The following is a 23750-nucleotide window of genomic DNA, read 5'->3' on the forward strand; positions in this document are numbered from 1 at the left end:
GCTGCAATGATCATAGGGGTGCATGTATCTTTACGTGTTCGTGTTTTCATGTTCTTTGGATAAACACTCAGCAGTGGAATTGCTCAATTGTGTAGCAGTTCTATTCTTAATTTTTTGAGGAATCTCTGTACTGTTTCCCATGGTGGTTGCACCAGTTTGCATGCCTACAGCAGTGTATGAGGGCTCCCTTTTCGCCACATCCTCTCCAACACTTGTTGTTTCCTGTCTTGTTAATTATAGCCATTCTGATGGAAGTGAGGTGATATCTCATTGTAGTTTTGATTTGCATTTCCCTGATAATTAATGATGTTGAACATCCTTTCACGTACCTGTTGGCCATTTGTGTATCTTCTTTGGAGAAATGTCTGTTCAGATCTTTTGCATATTTTTTAATTGGGTTGTTAGTTTTGTTGTCGAGGTGTATGAGTTCTTTATATATTTTGGATATTAACCCCTTATCAGATATATGGTTTGCAAATATCTTCTCCCAAGTGTTAGGTTGTCTTTTCATTTTGTTGATGGTTTTCTTTGCTGTGCAGAAGCTTTTTAGTTTGAAGTAGTCCCATTTGTTTATTTTTTTTTTGTTTCCCTTGTAAGATAATGGTCTGCTTTCATACTTTTGCATGTGGCTGTCCAGTTTTCCCAACACCATTTATTGAAGAGGGTTTCCTTTCTCCACTGTGTGTTCTTGGCTCCCTTTATGAAAATTAGCTGTCCATAGATATATGGGTTTATTTCTGGGCTCCTGATTCTGTTCCATTGATCTGTGTGTCTGTTTTTGTGCCAGTACCATTTTGGTTACTAAGGCTTTGTAGTATATTTTGAAATCAGGGAGTCTGATGCCTCCAGGATTGTTCTTTTTTCTCAAAGTTCTTTTGGGTTTTCAGGGTCTTTTGTTGTTCCATATAAATTTTAGGATTCTTTGTTCTATTTCTGTGAGAAGCATTGTGGGAACTTTGATCGGGATTGCCTTGAATCTGTAGATTGCTTTAGGAAGTATGGACATTTTAACTATGTTAATTTTTCCAATCCAAAATTATGGAATGTCTTTCCATTTCTTTGTGTCTTCTTCCATTTTTTTCAACATTTTATAGTTTTCAGTGTACAGATCTTGCACCTCTTTGGTTAAGTTTATTCCTAGATATTTTATTCTTTTTGTTACAATTATAACTGGGATTGTGCTCAATTTCTTTTTCTGCTGCTTCATTGTCAGTGTATAGAGACACAACTGATTTTTGTATGTTGATTTTGTATCCTGGAACTTTACCATATTCATTTACTATTTCTAAAAGGTTTTTTGGTAGATTCTTTAGGGTTTCCTATGTCTAAAATGTCTAAAATCATGTCATCTGCAAATAGTGACAGTTTCACTTCTTCCTTTCCAGTTTGGATCCCTTTTATTTTTTTTCTTCCTTTACTCCTCTGGCTAGGACTTCCAATACTATGTTAAATATGTGTGGCGAAAGCGGGCATCCTTATCTGGTTCCTGTTCTTAGAGGGATAGCTTTCAGTTTTTCTTCATTGAGAATGATATTAGCTGTGGGCTTGTCATATATGGGCTTTATTACGTTGAGACATTTTCCTTCTATACCCATTTGACTCAGAGTCTTTATCATGAATGGATGCTGTATCTTGTCAAATGCTTTCTCTGCATCTATTGAGATGATAATGTGATTTTTATTCTTCATTTTGTTAATGTGGTGTATCACGTTGATTGATTTGTGGATGTTGAGCCATTCCTGCATCCCTCGAGTAAATCCCTCTTGATCATGGTGTATGATCTTTTTAATATATTGTTGTATTGGATTTCCTGGTATTTTGTTGAGGACTTTTGCATTGATGTTCATCAGTGATATGGGCCTGTAATTTTCTTTTCTTGTGTTGTCCTTGTCTGATTTTGATATCAGGATACTGTTGGCTTTATAGGATGAGTTGGGTAGCTTCCCCTCCTCTTCAATTTTTTGGAAGAGTTTGAGAAGGATAGGTATTAAGTCTTCTTTGAATGTTTGGTAAAATTCACCAGGGAGGCCATCTGGCCCTGGACTTTTATTTTTAGGAGGTTTTTGATTACTGTTTCAATCTCCTTAGTGGTGATTGGTCTATTCAAATTCTCTATTTCTTCTTGATTCAGTTTTGGAAGGTTGTATGATTCTAGGAATTTATCCATTTCTTCTAGATTGTCCAATTTGTTGGTGTATATCTTTTAATAGTATTCTTTTATTATCTTTTGTATTTACAATGTGTCCATTGTAACTTCTCCTCTTCCTTTCTGATTTTATTTACTTGAGGCTTCTCTCTTCTGTGCTTGGTGAGTCTTGCTAAAAATTTGTCCACTTTTTTATTTTTTCAAAGAACCAGCTCTTGGTTTCATTGATTTTTTTTTTGTCTCTATTTCGTTTATTTCTGCTCTGATTTCTATTATTTCCTTCCTTCTACTGATTTTGGGCTTTGGTTGTTCTTCTTTTTCCAGTTCCTTTGGGTGCATTGTTAGATTGTTTATTTGATTTTTTTGTTTATTGAGATAGGCCAGTATTGCTATAAACTTCCCTCTTAGAACTGCTCTTTGCTGTATCCCATAAATTTTGGCATGTGGTATTTTCATTTTCATTTATCTCTAGGCATTTTTTTATGCTTTTTTGGGTGAGGAAGTTTGGCCCTGAGCTAACATCTGTTACCAATCTTCCTCTGTTTCTTTCTCCCCAAAGCCCCAGTACATAGTTGTATATCCTAGTTGCAGGTCATTCTAGTTCTTCTATATGGGATGCCACCACAACATGGCTTGATGAACAGTGTGTAGATCTGCACCCAGGATCTGAACCAGTGGACCCTGGGCTTCCAAAACAGATTGTGCAAACTTAACCACTTGGCCATGGGGCTGGCCCCGTGTCTCCAGGTATTCTTTGATTTCTCCTTTGATTTCTTCGTTGACCCAATTGTTGTTCGGTAGGATTTTGTTTAATCTCCACATATTTGTGGCTTTTCTAGTTTTCTTCCTGTAGTTGATTTCTACTTTCATACCATTGTGGTCAGAAAAGATGCCTGGTATTATTTCGATCTTCTTAAATTTATTGAGACTTATTTTGTGGCCTAATAGGTGATCTTTCCTGGAGAATGTTCCATGTGCATTTGAAAAGAATGTGTATTCTGCAGGTTTTGGATAAAATGTTCTGTAGATATATACTAAGTCCATCTGGTCTAATGTGTCGTTTAAGGTCAATGTTTCCTGATTGATCTTCTGTTGGGGTGATCTATCTATTGGTGTAAGTGGAGTGCTAAAACTTTCTACTATTATTGTGTTACTATCAATTTCTCCTTTTATGTCTGCTAACAACCACTTTATATTTTTAGCTGCTCCTATGTTGGGCGCATAGATATTTACAACTGTTATATCCTCTTTTTGGATTGTCCCCTTTATTGTTATGTAGTGCCCTTCTTGTCTCTTGTTACAGTTTTTGTTTTAAAGTCTATTTTGTCTGGTATAAGTATTGCTACCCCAACTTTCTTTTCATTGCCATTTGCATGGAATATCTTTTTCTATCCCTTCACTTTCAGTTTGTGAGTGTTTAGGTCTGAAGTGTGTCTCTTGTATGCAGCATGTATATGGGTGTTGTTTTTTAATCCAGTCAGCCACCCTATGTCTTTTGATTGGAGCATTTAGTCCATTGACATTTAAAGTAGCTATTGATAAGTATATACTTATTGCCATTTTGTTACTTTTTTTGGAATGTTTTAGTAGTTCTTCTCTGTTCCTTTCTTCTTCTCGTGCTCTCTCCCCTTTTGATTTGATGGCTTTCTTTAGTATTATGTTTGGGATACTTTCTCTTAATTTCTTGTGTATTTATTATAGATTTCTGGTTTGTGATTACCATGAGGTTCATAAAGAAGCACCTATGTATATAACAATCTATATTAAGTTGATGGTTTCTTTCTTTCTAAAAGCTCTATTCTTTTACTCTCCTCCTCCCACATTTTCTCTTTTTGATATCACATATAACCTGTTTGTGTGTGTGTGTGTATCCATTACCCTCTGACCATGGAAATAGGTAATTTTAGTACTTTTATATTTTGACCTTCATATTATTTTCATAGGTGGTTGATATACCTTTACTGTATTTTCACTTTTACCAGTGATTTTATTGCCTTTTTTTTTTTTGATAATTTTCTTATTCCTGTTTGTGGTCTTCTCTTTCCCACTTAAATAGGTCCTTTTATCATTTCTTGTAAAACCTGTTTCTTGGTGATAAATTCCTTTAGTTTTTGCTTGTATGGGAAACTCTTTGTCTCTCCTTCCATTCTGAATGATAACCTTGCTGGGTAGAGTATTCTTGGCTGTAGGTATTTTTCCTTTCAGCACTTTAAATACATCATGCCACTCCCTTCTAGCCTGGAAAGTTTCGGCTGAGAAGTCACCTGATAGCCTTATGGGGTTTCCTTTGTATGTCACTTATTATGTTTCTCTTGCTGCTTTTAGGATTCTCTCTCTATCTTTAATTTTTGACATTTTAATTATAATGTGTCTTGGTGTGGGCCTCTTTGGGTTTATCTTGTTTGGTGCTCTCTGTGCTTCCTGTACTTGGATGTCTGTTTCCTTCCTTAGATTAAGAGAGTTTTCAGCTATTATTTCTTTCTATAGATTCTCTGCCCCTTTGTCTCTCTCTTCTCTTTCTGGGACACCTATAATAGGAATGTTGGTGTGCTTGATATTGTCCCAGAGTTCCCTTAGACTGATCTTGTTCTTTTCAATTCTTTTTCCCTTTATCTTTTCAGCTTGGATGATTTCTTTCAGTCTTTTGTCCAGCTCACCGATCCATTCTTCTGTATCAGCTACTCTGTTACTGAGTCCCTCTAGTGAATTTTTCATTTTCAGTATTGTATTCTTCATTTCTGATTGGTTCGTTTTAAAATTTTCCAGTTCTTTGTTGATGTTCTCACTGAGTTCATCCATTTTCCTCCCAAGATCAGTGAGCATTCTTTATGACTTCTTATTTGAACTCTTTGTCTGGTAGATTGTTTATTTCTGCTTCATTTAGTTCTTTCTCTGGGTTTTTTTCCTGTTCCCTTACATGGAATCTATTCCTTTGCCTCCTCAGTATGCCTCTTTCTCTGTGCTTATGTCTATGTATTAGGTAGGTCAGTTACATCTCCCCATCTTGGATAGGTGGCCTTATATAGGAGATGCCTTATGAGGCCCAGCAATGTGCTTCCCTCTCGTCACCAGTTCCAAATGTTCCAGGAGTTACCCCTGTATGGGCTCCATGTGTCTTTCTTTTGTGGCAGGGCTGCTCTTGTTACAGGTGCCCAGGGAGGCTGGGCTGTCCCCCTGGTCAGTAGGTTGTAATGCTTAGCTGCACGTGGCTTCTATGGACTCTTCAGTCACTTTATTGGGCATGGGGAGCCCCAGCACAGTTGGCTGCAAGGTCTAATAGCACATTCCTGTTGCAGTTTTTCTGTTAAGTGAGTTGGCACCCAGTGTGGCTGGTTGTTAGGCTTGGGGGCTTACAATTGCTGTAGGTCTCAAGCCTGCAAGACTGTGTCAGCTCTCTCAGGATTGCAGCTGAGTAGGGCTGGCCCTAGGCAAGGGAGCACCCAATTGTTTAGGGCTTTGCAAGGTGGGGCCAATCCCCCATGTGGCTGTTTGAGACTGCAAGTCTTCTGCAGCTGAGAAGTCCTACTTCCCACAGGGCCATACACACCATCAACACAGTCCTGCCCTGTGCATGTGTCCCAACCCCATGAAGTGGACCCAGTCACCTCATTTCAGAGGCCTCACATACTTCACCAATGCTGCACACACTCAACCCACTTCTCATGCATGCCTTGCCCCTCAGAGGCTGACTCACTTGTCCAACTGCAGAGGTTCCAGGCACTCAGATTATGCAGGCCCACAAGTAGCCTGAGGGCTTGCTGTTGGGTGGGGCCAGTCCCTAGGGCAGGCTTCCTGCCCTGGCTGAGCTGGATTAATTTGGTGCTCTAGTGAGTACGGCAGAAGTTGGGCTAACAGGAAGGAGAAGAACTCCAATGGTGTCTGCCAGGATCTGTGTTACCACATGTGTATTTGGTCACAATAATGGCTGCTGCCAATGTCTCAGACCCTGGAGAGGTCTCACCTCTCACCAAGATGCCTGCAGAGCCTACCAGGTGAGTCTCTTTTCACCAAAGGACTATGCAGCTTTCTTTCTGGGATTTTTGGGTTGTTTTCCAATATGGGTGAATTTGTGTGTGGGCCCTTTAAGAGCCTTTTTTTCCTCTTATATCTGATAACTTCTCTAGGGGTATTCCTTGTTGTTGTTAGTAGTCAGCAGAGCCAGATATTGTGAGACTTGTCCTGGTTGTGCTGAATCAGAAGGATGCTTCTAGAGGTAACACTCCCTTGCTCAGGTCCCCCACCTCCAGGCAAGGCTGTGTACCTCAGGATTGCTCTTGGGCAGCCATGAAGTGCCATGACTTGTGAGGGTGGCTTTTCTTCTTTCCAGAAAGGAGTTTCTGCCTCTTCCACCTCAGTCAGGACTGTCTGTTGTTGTGGGGTTCTTTTTATCCAGTTTTCAGTTCTCTCTCAGGGGTAATTGTTCCAAGAGTAGTTGTAAATTGATTGTGTCTGTGGGAGGAGGTGAATTTAGAGTATGCCTATGCTGCCCTCTTGACACCTCTGCCAGCTTTTTTCTTATAGCTGATTTCTAGTTTAATAGCACTGTGGTCTGAAAACATGCTTGCTATGATTTCAGTCTTCTTAATTTTACTGAAGTGTGCCTTGTTTCCCACATATGGTCTATCTTTGAGAATGTTCCATGTGCACTTGAGGAGAATGTGTGTTCTGCTGTTTTTGGATGGAATGCTCTCTCTATATAGCTATTAAGTCCATCTGATAAAGTGTTTCATTTAGATCTGCTATTTCCTTGTTGACTTTCTGTCTGGTTGATCTATCCATTGATATGAGTGGGGTGTTGAGGTCCCCTTGTATTACTACGTTGCTGTTAACTTCTCCCTTTAGGTCTTTTTTAAGATTTTTTATTTTTCCTCTTTCTCCCCAAAGGCCCCAGCACATAGTTGTATATTTGAGTTGTGGGTCCTTCTAGTAGTGGCATGTGGGACACCACCTCAACATGGCCTAATGAGTGATTCCATGTCCACACGCAGGATCTGAACTGGCAAAACCCTGGGCTGCCGAAGCAGAGCGTGCGCACTTAACCACTTGGCCACGGGGCCAGCCCCTCCATTTAGGTCTTTTAATAGTTGCATTATGTACTTTGGTGCTCCTGTGTTACGTGTGTATATATTCATCAGTATTATGTCCTCTTGGTGGAAAGTCCCTTTTATCATTATATACTGTTCCTCTTTGTCTCTCATTGTCTTTTTCATCTTGAAGTCTAGTTTGTCTGATATAAGTATGGCAACAACTGCTTTCTTTTGTTTGATATTAGCTTGGAGTATTGTCTGCAATCCCTTCACTCTGGGCTTATGTTGGTCTTTAGAGCTGAGATGTATTTCCTGGAGGTGGCATATTGTTAGGTCTTGTTTTTTAATCCATCCAGTCACTCTGTGTTTTGATTGGTAAGTTCAATACATTTACTTTTAGAGTGATTATGGATATATGAGGGCTTAATACTCCCATTTTACCTTTTGTTTTCCAGTTGTTCTATATTTCCATTGTTTCTCTACCTTTTTATTTCTGACTGCCATTTCATTTTGGTGGTTTTCTGTGGTGGTTTTCTCTTTATTTATGAGTTGTGTCTCTGCTCTGATTTTTTGTTTAGTGGTTATTGTGACATTTGTATAAAAGATCTCACAGATGAGATAGTCTATTTTTTGATAACCTCTTATCTCCCTTAGCCTAAACAGGTTCCATCCTATTCCTCTTCCCCTTCTGAGTCATTTTCTCACAAATTATTCTGTTTTATGTTGTGAGTTTGTGACTAAGTTGAAGTGTTTATAGTTACTTTTGATGTTTTCCCTCCTTTTATCTGTTAAGTTATAATTAAGTATTAGTAACCATGATCTTAAAGAAAGCTGCAATTTTCTGATTTTGTTTCTCTATTTATCTCCTTGCTCATAGCTTTGTAGACCTTTGCCTTTTTGTTTCAGGCACAAGGGCATCCTTGATCATTTCTTGTAGGGGAGGTCTAGTGGCAATGAACTCCCTCAGCTTCTGTTTGTCTGAGAAAGCTTTTATTTCTCCATTGTACCTGAAGGATAGATTTGCTGGATAAAGTGTTCTTGGCTGAAAGTTTTTTCTTTCAGTCTTGTGAATATATCATTCTATTCTCTCTTAGCCTGTAAGGTTTCTGTCTAGAAATTTGCTGAAAGCCTGATAGGGGCTCACTTGTAGATTATTTTCTTCTCTCTTGCTGCCCTTAGTAATTTTTCTTTGTTGTTGACTTTTGCCAGTTTTACTATTATATGCCTTGGAGAAGGTCTTTTTGCATGGATGTAATTAGCAGTGCTATTGGCTTCATATATTTGTAAGTCTGATTTCTTCCCCAGGTTTGGGAAGTTCTCAGCTAAAACTTCTTTGAACAAGCTCTCTGTTCACTTCTCCCTTTCTTCTCCCTCTGGAATACCTATAATCATTATTTCTCTTTTCCTAATTGAGTTGGATATTTCTCAAAGAATTGTTCCATTTTTAAAAATATCTTAGTTCTCTCTCCTCTTCCACCTGAAGCATTTTTGCATTTCTATCCTCTAAATCACTAATTCTTTCCTCCATAATGTCAGTTCTATTTTTTAAGGATTCTAAATTATTTTTTATCTCATTAATTGTGTTCTTAATGTCCAGAATTTCTACTTGTTTTATCTTGTATCTTCAATCTCTTTGTTGAAGTATTACTTCTTCTTATTAATTTTATTCCTGAGCTCATTAAACTGTCTTTCTGAGTTTTCTGGTAACTTGTTGAATTTCTTTATGACAACTATTTTGAATTCTCTGTCATGTAGACTGCAAATTTCTGTGACTTCAGGGTTGGTTTCTGGACAATTGTCATTCCCCTTCTGCTCTGATTTGTTATGGTAGTTTCTCATGGTGTTTGATGAACTAATCCTTTGCTGCACCAATTGTGGTAGTACTAGGTCGCAGATTCCACCTGCTATCAGTGGGGGGAGACAGGTGGTGTGTTTCTGATCCCACGCTGTCTGCTGGAAGTTGTGCAGGTATGATGGGCACTCCCATAAGCCAGGTAAGCATTCATATGTGGGCTCAGAGCTGCCACCACCTCTTCTTACAGTCACACCAAGGTGTGTTCCCACTTTTGGGGTTGCAGCAGCATTATGGGTGCTCCTGCTGGCCAGGAAAGCACTCACATGCATGCACAGCACTGCCAGAGAGAAGTAGGGGAGTGCTCACGTATCTCCACTACTTCCTGGGTAGCCAGCCCATCCACTTTCAGGTATATAGCTGTGTGGGTCTCAGGTGTCCTATTGTGCTGTGTGGGTATCCTCCATTGGTCAATGAAGGTCCATTTAGTTGTGGTTCAAAGGAGGAGAGATAAAGGGAACAGCTCACTCTGCCATGTTGCTGATATTGCTCTCTTATGTACATTTTTAAAGAAAAATTAAAAAAATGCTTTTGTCTTGTAGAGTTCATTTCATTCTTCTTTTGTTTTTTTTTTTAAACTTGGCTTCTTGATGTAAGATCTAACCATGTAATCGTATAAATAACATGGTCCTTCTAATATTGTGTAATATTCTTTACTGTGCATTCATCACATCATACTTATCAGTTCTCTTGGGGGAAGAAAGACTGAGGTTGTCTTCAACTTCCTTTTATGACTAACAGTGCCATGATGAGCATCCTTGAATATGTTCCCTACAGAATTGTGTGATTGTCAGATTTCATTCCAGAAAGACTGCACCAGTTTGCACTCCTGCCAGTAGGGCATAGGGATTCCTATATCACTACATCCAAGCCAAAACTTGGCATTATCCTGTTTGCTAATTTTTGACGATATAATGTATACAAAGTGACAATTATTTTTTAAAAGATTTTTAAATTTATTTTTAAATTTTCCTTCTCCCCAAAGACCCCAGTACATAGTTGTATATTTTAGTTGTGTGTCCTTCTAGTTGTGGCATGTGGGACAACACCTCAGCATGGCCTGATGGGTGGTGCCATGTCCACACCCAGGATCCGAACTAGTGAAACCCTGGGCCACCAAAGCAGAGCATGCAAACTTAACCACTCAGTCACAGGGGCGGCCCCACAATTTTTTTTTTAATTTTAATTTCTCAAACCACTAATGAGTTTGGTTTCCTTTGTGAATTGCCTGTTCATAACATAAGCCTTATCTTCTTTTTGTTTTTGAAAGAATTCTTGTCTATTCTAGGTATTATAGCCTTTTAAATTTCACATATTTTTCTCAATCTGCCATTCGTTTGCTTACTTTATTGACATTGTCATTTGTTGGAAAGACATCTTTACTTTTGATCTAATCAAATTTTACCTTATATTTTGTTCTATTGGGGTTTTATTTAATAAATTTCTTCTCTTATGTATAAAGATGCTCTCTGACATCAGCCTCTCTAGAGTGTATCATTTTGTCATTGACTTTTGGGTCTTTACCCGTCTGTGATCCCATGTTGTATATGGTGTTATGTCTTCTATCCAGACAGTGACTCACTTTCCCGCTGATATCCACTGCACCAGTCCTTCCTGTCCCCATTGGTTTGTGGTGCCTTTTTCATCATATATTAAATTCCCATGTATACAATGATCTATTTTTGAGTTGTCTATTCTGATACATTGTTCCACTTTATGTTCTTGCAGTGTAGTGTATTTTCTTGCATCATAATACATTTTAATATCTGGCAAGAAAGTTCTCTCCTTTGCTCTTTTTTTTTGAAGTTGCTTTAGTTATTTGTGGGCATTTATTCTTCCATATCAATTTTAGAATTACTTCATTATATTCCTAGTAAAATCTGATTGGTACTTTTATTGGCATAATTTTGAAATTATAGATTAATTTGATGAGAATTGACAACTTTAAAAAATTAAATTGTCTCTTGCAATACCATGGGGTATTGCCTCATTTATTTAGAAAACTGTCTTCTCATATAGTCTTAAAAATTTCTTCATAGGGAATAATTTCTCACTTTCAGTTGCTATTTTCTCTCTTTCTGGGAGTCCTGCTTTCAAGATGTTGGCATTTCTACTCTGTTCTCCATATCTTTTGGTTTTTCTTTTATGTTTTCAGTGCCATTACTCTTTTCTGACACTTTCTGGGAGAGTTCCTTCAATTTACCTTCCATCTTATTGATTATTCATTAGTAGTATCCATCTTATTTATCCAACTTATTGTGTTTTAGTTTAATTATAATATTTCTTCCATTACTTCTTTTTCCTGGTTCCTATTACTAACATTCTCCTGTATGTCACTGAGGATATTTATTGTGCTTACTTTAAATTCTTCTCCATGTGGTAGATTCTTTTCAATTTAATTTCTTTCTTTTATCCTTGTTGTATCCTTACCTGATTAATGATGTAGGCTGCTAGCTAGTATCTTCCTGGGGATATCAACTACCCATCTGGAAACATGTTTTGGGAAGGACTCTAGACCTTAGGCAGTTCCAAATGAATAAATAACTTCAGTGAGGGTAAATGGTATGCAAAAAATACAGCAGGCTGATGTGATAGCACAAATGCTGGGACATTTGATAAGTTAGCATGGCTGGTTAGTAAGGGAAGGTCTTTCTGAGGGGGTTACAGTTGAGCCAAGTGTGAGCCAAGAAAAGAGTAGCAGTGAGCAGGTCTGGGAAGAAAGCATTCCAGGTAGACACAGCACACATGCAGACACTGTGAGGACAAACAGGCCTGGTGCACACGTGAAGAACAGATGAAAGGTTAGGGCCACTAGAGCAGAGCAACAGTAAGTGGAATGATTGGATGAGAACAGAGAGATGGGAATGACTCAGATTATACAGGGCCTTGTCTGCCATGCATTAAGAGTTGGGGTTTTATTCTGAATGAGATGGGAAGCTTCCTTAGGTTCCTAAAGAAGGAATGAGATGATCTTATTTGTCCCCTGCCCAACATTTTATTATGATAATTTTAAATATACAACAAAGTTGAAATACAATGAACAACCGTATGTCCACAAACACCTTCTATTATCAACATTTTATCAAACTTGTTTTATCACATACCTATTCACTTGTCTAGCCATTAATTTATCAGATAATTTTTATATCTCATAATTATTTACAGACCCCAGTACATTTACCTCTAATTAATTCAGTATGTATATCATTACCTAGAGTTTTGGGTTCTTTCATTTTGATGAAACATTTACTTAAAATGAAATGCATAAATTGCTGACTTTTGACAAATGCTTCCATCTGTATACTCAAACCTCTATTGCAATATAGACCATCACGTTCACATCAGAAACCCTGTGTTCTTTCCCAGTTAATATTCATACCCACTGCCCCAGAGACAACTCGTATATTCATTTTTTCTGCCATGGATTAACATAGTCTGTCATAGAATGTCCTGTAAATATATTCAGACAGCATGTGCCTTTTGTGTGAGGTGTTATTCATTTAAGAAATTCTTTTTGAAATTCACTCATGTTGCTGCATGTATCTGTAACTTGTTCTTTTTATTTTGGAGTAGTATTCCATTACATAATGTACCACAGTTTATCCATTTTATCACTGGGAGCCTTTATGGTGTTTTCCACATGAGTGATGCAGTGTCAAATAAAGTGGTATTAGTTTTGATTCTTTTTTTCATCACAAGGATTATATATTTTTTCCTTTTTATTGTAAAATAGAATACAGATCTAGAAAAACCACACAAAAGAATTGTATGGCTTCGCATTATTATAAGCCAAATGCTCTTTTAACTATCACTCAGGCCAAAATAAAAGTTTTCCCAGCCATTCCAGAAGCCCCTCCAGGTGACCTGTGCCAATCACACCCGCCCTCTCTCCAAAGGTAGCCTCTGTCCTGATTTTTACAGCAATCACCTCCTTCTTTAGGATTTCATCCTTGAGTTTGCTTTGTTAGATACTATAGTTAGTTTCTCCTACTTAAAATATTTGATACATCCTTTACATATTTTATTCTACAGGGTATCCTCCATTCCATTCTTTGCCTTATGGTTTACCTGTTGAAGGCACTGGGCCATTTAACATGCAGTGTCTTGCAGCCCGGACTGTTTTGATTGCCTCCTCATGGTGTAGTTCAACCTGCTCTGTTGTCCTCTGCATTCCCTAACATTGGCAGCTGGATCAGGCTCAGATTTGATTCCACTGACCCGTACGTCTCGCTGTTTTTCTTCTTCTGACATTAGCAGATGTTGACACTCATTGCCTCAAATTATTCATTCATGGGGAGTGGCAAAGGCTGATACTCCAATTCTATCACTTGGATTTCGATGATTGGCTGAAGTACTTTTATAAAGAGATGCTTCCTTCGCCTGCTATTGGGTTACCTAGTGGTACAATTTATATAGGAAAGGAGGGATAAATTTTTGATTAGTGCCCTTACTGTTTTTGAGCAAAGAATTGGAATTGGATCCATATCATCCTCTGATGGTGAGCATTTAGTTTTATATTTGTGTAGGGGGAGGGAGTTTGAAAAAGATTTTAAAAAAATTATCTTATGTGGAACGCTAGCTCAAAAGGAATGGCTGTGTCAAGATATACATTGTGTGTGTGTGTGTGTGTCACAGGAGAAACAAACCGGCCCATTAAAAATGTTGATGAATAATTATACTTTGGCTAATATAACTGGTACTTATTTTTTACAGAGTAGATTTTCTGTAAAGAAAGAAAAATTACTACTGTTGGTCTGTACTGAGAAATAAGAACTGTACTAAATCACTATTTTTATGGAAGTTTCTGTCCTTATATTTATACAAGAAATTTTAAGTAGCCATTTTACTTTCTTCCCAAATTCTTTGGCAGCATTACATTGCAGGATAAAGGAAAGTTAGAAGTCACAGAGTTACCTAATTGAGTTAATATGTAAGGATCGAAAGTTGACTAGACTCACATAATCTCCCTTTATTTATTTCATTCAGGAAGTAGAATAACTTCACCCACAAAAAATAAAAGGGAAGTATCACACTTCCATCAAAAGGCTGGTTTTTGGTGGCCAGACATTTTGGGCCATGGGATCACAGCCCTAATCTGGGCACAGTGGTTGTGGCTCCCACACAGGCTGGTGACACCTTTGCTCCAGCATCCACTGATCCCCTTCTCTAAAGAGGGACACACAGACGGCATCTTTATTTACTCTCCAGCCATGAAAAGGGGATCAAGTAAATGCTGCATTTCTTTTCAACTCTCAGAACTGGGAACGTGTCTAAGCCTAAAGCGTGTTGTCCCCAGAGCCTATTCAGCTGACCTCTCCTCCTTAGGTTGGCTGTGAAGGTTGTGAGATTTCAAATCACTATTCTGCACATCCTGTGCAATGACAAAGGGGTATGATGACGCCTGCTGTGCTGCCCTGGCCCACTGTCAGGCTCCACTCCTCAAACACCTCTCATGGTCTGGGTTATGAAGACTTCCAGCAGCAATTTGCATAATTGCTAGCATTTCGGGTAAGGGAACTTAAAAAAAAATTTCAAATTCCCCTCTCTCCTAAAAAAAGGACTATTCTTAGCAGTATTACGAAGCACTTTCTGTAAATAATTTGTGAATTGTGTGTCAAAGTTTAACAGTGAAGTTCTTCATCATTTTAGAGCTAAAGTGGTTCTGTCTCTATTATTGGCTTTGTTTTGATTATATGCTATTTATCTTGCAAGTGATGTCACTCTACTTAACGGAATTAAGGTGTAAACACATGAAATGAAAAAAGTATAATTGCCATCTAATGTGGAAGAATATTGCCATTACGAACCATGGCGCCTGTAGACTGGCGGTCTGGAGTTGAGCTGATCTTAACCACTTTCTATTTCCTGAGTTCTGAATCCAGCAGTCTTTTCACTGGTTCTTTGAATTATTTATTGCCCAAGCTGCCATCTGTAGGTAAGTTGATTGACCCAATTTAACCAGCAATTAATCTCTACCACCTGTGCCTGCTGCCTGCTACCTGAGGAGATGCTGGGGGGAAGAGAGCACACCCCTGCCTGGAGGAGCAGCTATCCCGAAGCAGTGCCCCCAGAGTGTGAGCCGTAGATCAGAGCCTGCCCGCACACCCTTCTTACCCAGTCCACGTGAAAGAGGTAGAGCAACTGAGAGTAAATGTTCAAGAAAGATTATAGCAATTTAACAGAGTAATTTTACGTGTGTTGGTTTCATTCTGCTAGTAATTTATTTTTATTGTATTTTAAAAAAATATTGGTCTGAGACAGACGGGAAATTAAAAAAACATTGGTTCTATACCACTGACAGTTTGAGAAGCACCTGTTAAAGGTATAAGTCAGACATGTAAACAGATAGCTACAGATAATCAAAAGGTCCAATCAAAAACTATGATTAACTGACAACTAGGTTTCCCATCACCAAATTAATCTCTGATTTAGATATTTTCTTATGTAATATCATGATAAATGGTTTGACCTTTTACTTTCATTATTTTTAATTGGGATATAATTCACATACAGTAAAATCCACTCCTTTAAAACGTACAATTTAATAGTTTTTAGTATATTCACAAGATTGTGCACTCCTCACTACTATCTAATTCCAGAACTTTTTCATTTCCCTAAAAAGAAACCCTGAACCCATAAGCAGTCACCCCTCATTTCCTCATCCTCCCATGCCCTTGGCAAATGCTAATCTACCCTCTGTATGAATTTGCCTATCCTGGACATTTCTTATAAATAGAATCCTACAATACATGACCTTTTGTGTCAGGCTTCTTTCACTTAGCATAATATTTTCAAGGTTCATCCATGTTTTGGCAAGTATCAGAAGTTTATTGCTCTTTATGGCTGAATACTATTCCAATGTTTCAATAATATTCCATTCATCCATGATTGATATTTGAGTTGTTTCCATTTTTTGGCTGTTTTGAATAATGCTGCTATGATCATTCATGTACAAGTTTTTCTGAGAACATTTGTTTTCAATTCTCTTGAGTTTATGCCTAGAAGTAGAATTGCTGGGTCATATGACAACTATGTTTAACTTTTTGAGGGACTGCCAAATGTTTTCCAAAGTGGCTGCATTGTTCTTCTTTCCCACCAGCAACATATGCAGGTTTCAGTTTCTCCACATCCTTGCCATCGCTTAGTGTTCATCTTTTAATTATAGCCATCCAAGTGAATGTGAAGTGGTATCTCACTGTAGTTTTGATTTGCATTTCTCTAATAACTAATACGTTGCATGTGTTTTCGTGAGCTTATTGGCCATTTGTATATCTTTTTGGATAAATATATATTCGAATCCTTTGCCCATTTTTAATCAAGTTTTTTGTTTTTTATTGTTGAATCACCAGAGTTCTTTATATATTCTGGATTCTAGACTCTTATCAGCTACATGATTTGCAAATATTTTTTCCTATGCTATGGGTTGTCTTTTCATGTTTTGGACAGTATCTTTAAAGCACAAATGTTTTTAATTTTCATGAATTCAAATTAATCTATTTTTTCTTTCATTACTTGTGCTCTAGGAGTTAAATCTAAGAAACAATTATCTAATCACAGGTCACAAAGATTTGCACCTACTTTTTAAAAAGTTTTTTATAATCTTAGCTCTAACATTTAGGTCTTTGATCCATTTGAAGTTAGTTTTCGTATGTGGTGTGAGGTATGTGGTCCAACTTCATTCTTTTGCATGTGGATAACCAGTTCTCACAGCATGATTGGTTGAAAAGTCTATTCTTTCCTCATTGAATTGTCTTGGCACTTTTGTGGTAAATTAGTTGCCCATATATGTATGAGTTTATTTTTGGACTTTTCTGTCTATTCCATTGATTTCTATGTACACTCTTATGCCAGTCCTGCACAGATTTGATTACTGTAGCCTTGTAGTAAGTTTTGAAATTGGGAAGTGTAGTCATGCAAGTTTGTTCCGCATTTTCATGACTGTTTTGGCAATTCTGTGTTCCTTGCATTTACATATAAATTTTGAGATCAGCTTCTTAATTTCTTTCTTTAAAAAAAAGCCAACTGGGATTTTGATATCATTTCACTGAATCTCTAGATCAATTTGGAGAGAAGTGACATTTTAAATATATTAAGCCCTCTGGCCCATAGACATGGGATATTCTATCATTTATTCAGGTCTTCTTTAATTTCTTTCAATGGTGTTTTGTAGTTTTTAGTACACAAGTCTTGTCCTTTTATTTAATTTATTCCTAGGAATTTTATTTATTTTGATGATATTTTAAATAGGATTGCTTTTTAAATTTTATTTTCAGATTGTTCATTGCTAATGTATGGAAAAGCAATTAGTTTTGTATGTTGATCTTGTATCCTGTAACCTTGTTGAACTCATTTATTATCTCTAATGGTTTGTATGTGTGTATGTGTGTGTGTGTTTTCCTTAGGATTTTCTGTATGCAAGATCATGTCATCTGTGAATAGAGAAAGTTTTACTTCTTCCTTTCCAATATGGATGTCTTTAATTCTTTTTCTTGCTTACTTGCCTTTGCTAGAACCTCCAGCACACTATTGAATGGAAGCAGTGAGAGCAGACATCCTTGTTTTATTATTAGTCTTGGTGGTGACCCTCTGTTTTATATACACATATAATGTGGGCTGTATCTGCACTGCATTTTCAACCCCATCACTTCTGTGAGGGTTAACTTTCTCATTTTTCAATCTATTCATAATCTTAACACTTTAAGATTGTAAAGAGTAATACTTCATTTTGTGTAAAATGTTGATAAACCTAAGCAGGATAATAAATATTACAATATACTTAATAACTCTTAAAAATCCGAGAGATAACGTATAGAATGTTAGACTAAAGAGCTAGTTTTCTTGTAATTTATCAATGCCTGTAAGTTTTATTATAGTCCCTTTAATGAATCATTATGATGTAAACACACCATAGGACACATTTTAGAAGTGAAGGGGGAAGGAAGAAAAAGGTAGCCCTTGGTTGTTTAGGACCTGCTTAGTCAGTAGGTATAATTTAGAAACAGAATTTCTAGGTTAGGAATGATAAATCCACAAAACTCAACCATCAGCTGATGCTTGCATTGCCTCTACACTCAGCTTTTCTAAGTACCTGTGTGATCTGTGGTTCAATCCCACCAGTGAGAAGAAACTCTCTGTCATACGAGGCCACCCATTCCACTTTGAACACTTCAGAACACTTTTTGTTTCAATATCCTAAACTTCTTTTCTCGTTAAAATCTCTACAGAGAGCGGTAAACCAAGGGAAATGAGACAAGATTATTATTACTATTGTTATTAGCAGGAGTACGGTTGGTTAGAAAGTTAAAATTAATTGCTCATATGTGATTTAAGAATAATAATTTCTTTTTATTTAGAAAATGAAATCTGATGGAAAGTCAAATATTAAAAATAATCTGAATGGTAAATATCTCTTTAAATTTATGGTCAATTTTTTGACTACTAGATCCTAGTGATCTTAGCATCATGTGTATTAAAAGAGAAATCCACAATTAAAGAATATTTATTGAGGTCCTTTGTTGTAGGTGCTGCAGATGGTGAAAGAACTTGAGACTCCACCTTTCAAGAAGCTTACAATCTCCTTGAAAAGGTAAAATAAAAAATATATAAAAAATCAAAAAAATGAGGGCACTGACAATATGGGCAGGGAAGGGTTAAACAGAATAACACTTAAGGCTTCTCAGAAAGGAGAGGTACAGAGTAGGTCTGTGGATGTGTTATGGAGGTTGGAGGACTTGGGAACTGATGGAGGTCATGGACTGTACTGAGGAGGTTGGAGGACTTGGGAACTGATGGAGGTCATGGACTGTATTGAGGAGGTTGGAGGACATGGGAACTAAGCTGGGCCTTGAAGGATGGTGTGACTCAGAGAACTGTTAAGTTGAGGATGAGGAGCCCATTTCAGGCTGAAGGTAAGGGTCAGAGAATCTGAGCACAGCCACAGAGGCAGGAAAGAAGAGTGCCTGGAGACAAGTCTGGTCTGCAGGAGATGAGGTTGACAAGGTAAAAAGGGGCCAGATGGTGGAAGTCCAGGATACGGAATGCAGGTTTTTGTCCTGCAAAGTTTTACCAGTTAAAGAACGAGTTTGAATAAGGAAGTGCTGTGGTGCAGAATCTCTAAACACCCAGAACAACGCAAGAGACTGCAGAATGTAGACTTTGTGGTTATTGCAGAACTTCAGAATTGAAATGAAAAATCTGACCTCCGTTGACAATGGTGGGAATGGAAAAGTAGGGACGGATGTTAAGGAAATTATACAAGAATCAAAAGAACTTAGTAACTTGACTAAGAGGCAAGGGACAGGTAACTCTCTAACTTTTTGATGATGATCATTATAAGAAATATATTTATATATTTCATATATAAGTCCATATATAGGTTAACCTGTATAACAGAAATGAAAATTCTAAGAAACAATATTTGCTTTTACTCTAAGTGATTCTTGCCTTGATATTTCTATTTCCTTCTTTTCTATTTTTATTAAAAAATAAACTGCTGTTAATCCACTAAGTGGGTTGTTATCCCAATCTGATCACTATATCCTAAGGGGGATGCTTTAAAGAACTCCAGAAAAGTTTCTTTCCCCAGGACCTCTGAGTGATGCTGCCTTTCCAGCATTGGGAATTTTGAGAGTTTGGTTTTCTGTTAAAGCAAAAATGTTTGTAAAAAGGCCTAACTTTGCCAATCTTACACGCTAGCGTGAACGATTTATTAATTTTTCTGGAAAGCAAGTTGTGTTAGAGGGGAGAGTAGAGAAAATGTGTGCCTGAGAGGGACCAAAGACGAGAGAGATTCTGAGAGAGAAATGTCACCGCTGCCATTTTACTCAGAGGACACTATAATGAGGACAAAATAAAATTAATATTTACTGCTGAGGCAAGACCTCAGCAGTTCATTCTCTGAAGGAGAAAGAATCTGGGAAGGGGGTTAAACCAGAACTGGCAAACAAGACAGTAATGCATCATTTCTTAACTCTGCAGATAAGGTATTAACCATACAGCTGCAAGATGGAAGACAGGTAAGGAAATGGGTCAGAACTTTCAGACTAGGAAAGGAGGGCGCATGTAGGGTTTATTTTTTTAACCAGGATGTGTCAACGGGCTGTAATAAAAGTGACTCTGTCCTCAGGATTAGGCAAGTTGTCTAGTCTGGGTTCTCTATCTTTTGTTGCCAAGACTCAACCTGACTAGTGTAATCTGTCCAAACAAATCAACACACCAAGAATTAGGAAAACTGGTTCAAAAGTCATCGAGGGTACTGTCAGGAGGACAGAAGAGTCAGGCGGTGGGTGTTCTCCTATAGATTGAAAAAAAATCAGTTTGGAAAAGGGCTTCTGGCGCATGCCTCAGTTTGTGCGTGTGGAGAAGGACGCTTTCAGCTTGCTGCGAGAGTGCCAGGTGGCCAGCTTGCGTTTTGCTGTGTGATATGGTCTGCACCTCGATGATTTTGTCTGAGCTGAGTGGTCGCTTACTAACGCTGCAGGGTTATTTTGCACCAGGCCACTTTGTGAGTATGTAGAATGTGGCAACTTCACCCTTAAACCTGAGGTCTTAATTTAGCACAAACAGCAGTCAGCGAGTGAAGTCAAATAATTTAGATAGAGCACAATGGATGCATTAAATTTTTATCATAACCCTGACTTCTGTTATCAGGAGTCTAAGACTACTTTTCTCTAGTGGGACCAATACCCTCAGAAGAAGGATCAATTTTCTCATATTTGATAGAGGGATTACACATTATTTGCAACTCGATCCTCAAAATTTGTACTTAACACTTTCCCTTTAATTTGGCGTAAATTCTGTGGAACTGGAATAACGAGATGAGTTCACCCATTTTCTCTTTGTCAGTTTACAGAGTAGTCAGATAAAAGGATATGGCCACACTGCTTTATTCCCAGAATAACAATCACTCGGGTGCTCAACACACAGTTCAAAGTCTTTATTTCTAATCTCTGGTGTGAGTGTGAAAGGAAGATTGTGGACCTGTCCTTACCTGCCTGAAATTGAAGAGGAAGGGAAGGGAGTGTGTAATCCTCTCCCACCTTCGGTGACTGCTATTAAAGCCTTGCATTATTCCAGGAGTCCCCACTTGCCCGACACTGGTAGCAAGAGAATTTAGTTGGATGGTGGGCTCAGGAATCTCCCTGAATGTTGTCTTTTACTATTTCCAATAATCATGTAAAATAACCTGCAGCTAACAGATAGGTGTGACCCCGGCCCCTCAATGCAAATGCCCCTCACCTCTCTGCTTCCTCTCGGAGATAGAGGTACAGTCTATTTAAGCCTCCTGGTGCAATGCTGTTGACCTAGGGCAGAGAGGAGAGCCTGCAGAAGAAGCAGTGGACCACGGTACTGGTTCTGGAAGTTCTGAGCCCCTTCTGGCTGAGGAGCAGGGAGTACCTATTTGAGATCTTTGGTGAGTAACGACGCCTGCCTCCTCTGGCAGTGCTCCATCACTGCTTCATTGATTCTGCAGTGAACCATACTCTAAAGATTTTACCCGGGGATCTTGTCTGTGAACGTACACTTCTAGTTCTCTTTCACAGGAACAGGTGTGAGAACTGCAAGGTCATAAACAATCAAATGACTGACCACTATGGCAGACTAATCACCGCCTACATGAAGTTAGCCTTTGCACATTTGATATGATTTCACAATGATGGTAAGTGACAAAGAACAGCGTGGAACATGCCGCCAGCCAACTGCTCAAGAATGGCTGACTTCAGTAGTTGACTCTTCATTCTCTGAAAGTCTAGGCTAGAGTCCTGGTTTTTGTAGCACATTCCTCTCCTTTCCTCAGTTATAGTTGGGTAAAACACTGTACGGTGTACCGGTGATTCCCAATTCACGTGGTACAGATGTGCACAAGGACGTGGTGAAATGAGCGAAGCCACAAAGTGGAGCAGGTTTTTCATAAGGCCAAGTTTATCATATTTAACAGAATTACTTTAAGATTATGCTTTTACAATTTAGGTGATAAAATGCCCTTCCTTTTTAAGGAATACTACGGAGAGAGTGAGTGTGGGTGTATGTGCATGTATGTGCACACACGTATGTATTTAATGTGCTTACTTGGCACAAGAAAAGTGGAAAACTTTTTATCTCTTCCTGATTCTTTTTGGGAAATTTTACTGGTCCCTGATGTTCCAAGATATGGGAGCCACTGTTCTGTACAGTGTTTCTTACACTGAAAGGTCAAAAAGATAGAGTTCATCTTAGCCTATTTCTTAAAAAAAAAATAAGTAGATTTATTTTGGAGCAGAAAAATGAGTGGAAAGTGCAAAGCGTTTCCATAAGCCTCCTCCCATTCCCCCCTTTCCCCTATCATTAACACCTTCATTAATGTGGTACATTTGTTACAATTGATGAGCCAACATTGATACATTACTATTGGCTGAAGTCAATAGTTTACATTAGGGTTCACTATTTGTGTTGCATAATCTATGGGTTTTGACAATGTATAATGATAGATATCCATTGTTACAGTGTCACACAGTATAGTTTCATTGCCCTAAAACTCTTCTGTGCTCTGCCTGTTCATCCTTCCCTCTACCAGAACCCCTGGCAACCACTGATCTTTTTATTGTCTCCATAGTTTTATCCTTTTCACATATCGTATATTTGGGATCATATAATATGTAGGCTCTTCAGATTGGCTTCTTTCACTTATCAATGTGTATTTAAGCTTCCTCCATATCTTTTGTGACTTGACAGCTCATTTCTTTTTGTCACTGAATGATATTCCATTGTCTGGATGTACCACAGTTTGTTTATCCATTTACCTTTTGAAGGACATCTTGGGTGCCTCCAACTTTTGGCAATTATGAACAAAGTTTTATATTAGCCTATTTTTTCGCATTTAAAATACACAATGTAGTAGTCTTCTGCTACTGTTAAAAGAATATTCATTAAGAATGCACAAGAAATATAAAAAAGAAAATAAATATTATTTGTAATCTCATTCCAAAGATAACACTAGTAACTGTTAGTGTATACCTATATTCCTTTTTTCCTCCTAAATCAATATCTAGCTATATCTGGAAGCTACATCTTTTCCACGTATGCTTTAGTGAATTTTTTCATAAACTTGTGAATCACAAAGATGCATAGTTATATTGAATACATGTGTGTATATATATATATATATATATCCTATATATAACATATATAGTTTTACATCCTAGTCTTTTCCCTGCTTATCATTGTGTACATATTTTCAAATCTTTAAATTTTATTCTTTGAGAAGATGATAGTTAATAACTACACAGTGACTCACTGGATAAGTGTTTTTTAAAAATGAACTATATGTGTTATTTCATTCTACTCCAACTAAAAGGTGAACTCGAAGAAGGCAAGGCTTTTCATCTGTTTTGTTCATTGATGACCCTTCAGTACATAGAAGAGTGCCTGGCAGCCACATAACGGGCACTTCAAAAGCATTTGTTGAATGCTTTTTGAAATTTGTATGACTTCATTAGCTACTCCTTAGAGTCAACCTAGAAATTTCTTAAGGTAAAAGTTATTGCCTGCTAAATTGAGCGTCAAATAATTATGCAGTGTCAAATATGGTATTTTTAAGGAATTGACTACTGTAGTGGCTTTCTCATATAGTTAGTGGTGACAATATTTCTACAACTTAGGGTTTTTCGGTGATGGGGCAGTATGGTTCCAGCTCTGCCCCTTCTCTTGAGAACAATGGCACACTGCTGCTAAGAGGCTGGTGAGGATT

The 23750-nt window shown here is 37.8% G+C and overlaps 1 long non-coding RNA gene across 1 annotated transcript in view; it reads left to right on the forward strand.

Annotated features, from left to right (window-relative positions):
• Window positions 1–5919: 5919 nt before the first annotated feature.
• The window catches only part of LOC111772835 (uncharacterized), a 33087-nt gene continuing 15256 nt past the window's right edge, over window positions 5920–23750 (forward strand). The window contains exons 1-5 of the long non-coding RNA XR_011437481.1: window positions 5920–6138; window positions 18547–18611; window positions 20003–20040; window positions 21332–21437; window positions 21568–21683. This is a non-coding gene — a long non-coding RNA (uncharacterized lncRNA). The remainder of the gene's footprint in view (window positions 6139–18546; window positions 18612–20002; window positions 20041–21331; window positions 21438–21567; window positions 21684–23750) is intronic.

Source organism: Equus caballus, chromosome 3, assembly GCF_041296265.1.
Source record: "Equus caballus isolate H_3958 breed thoroughbred chromosome 3, TB-T2T, whole genome shotgun sequence".
In the NCBI taxonomy this organism is placed as follows: Eukaryota; Metazoa; Chordata; class Mammalia; order Perissodactyla; family Equidae; genus Equus; species Equus caballus.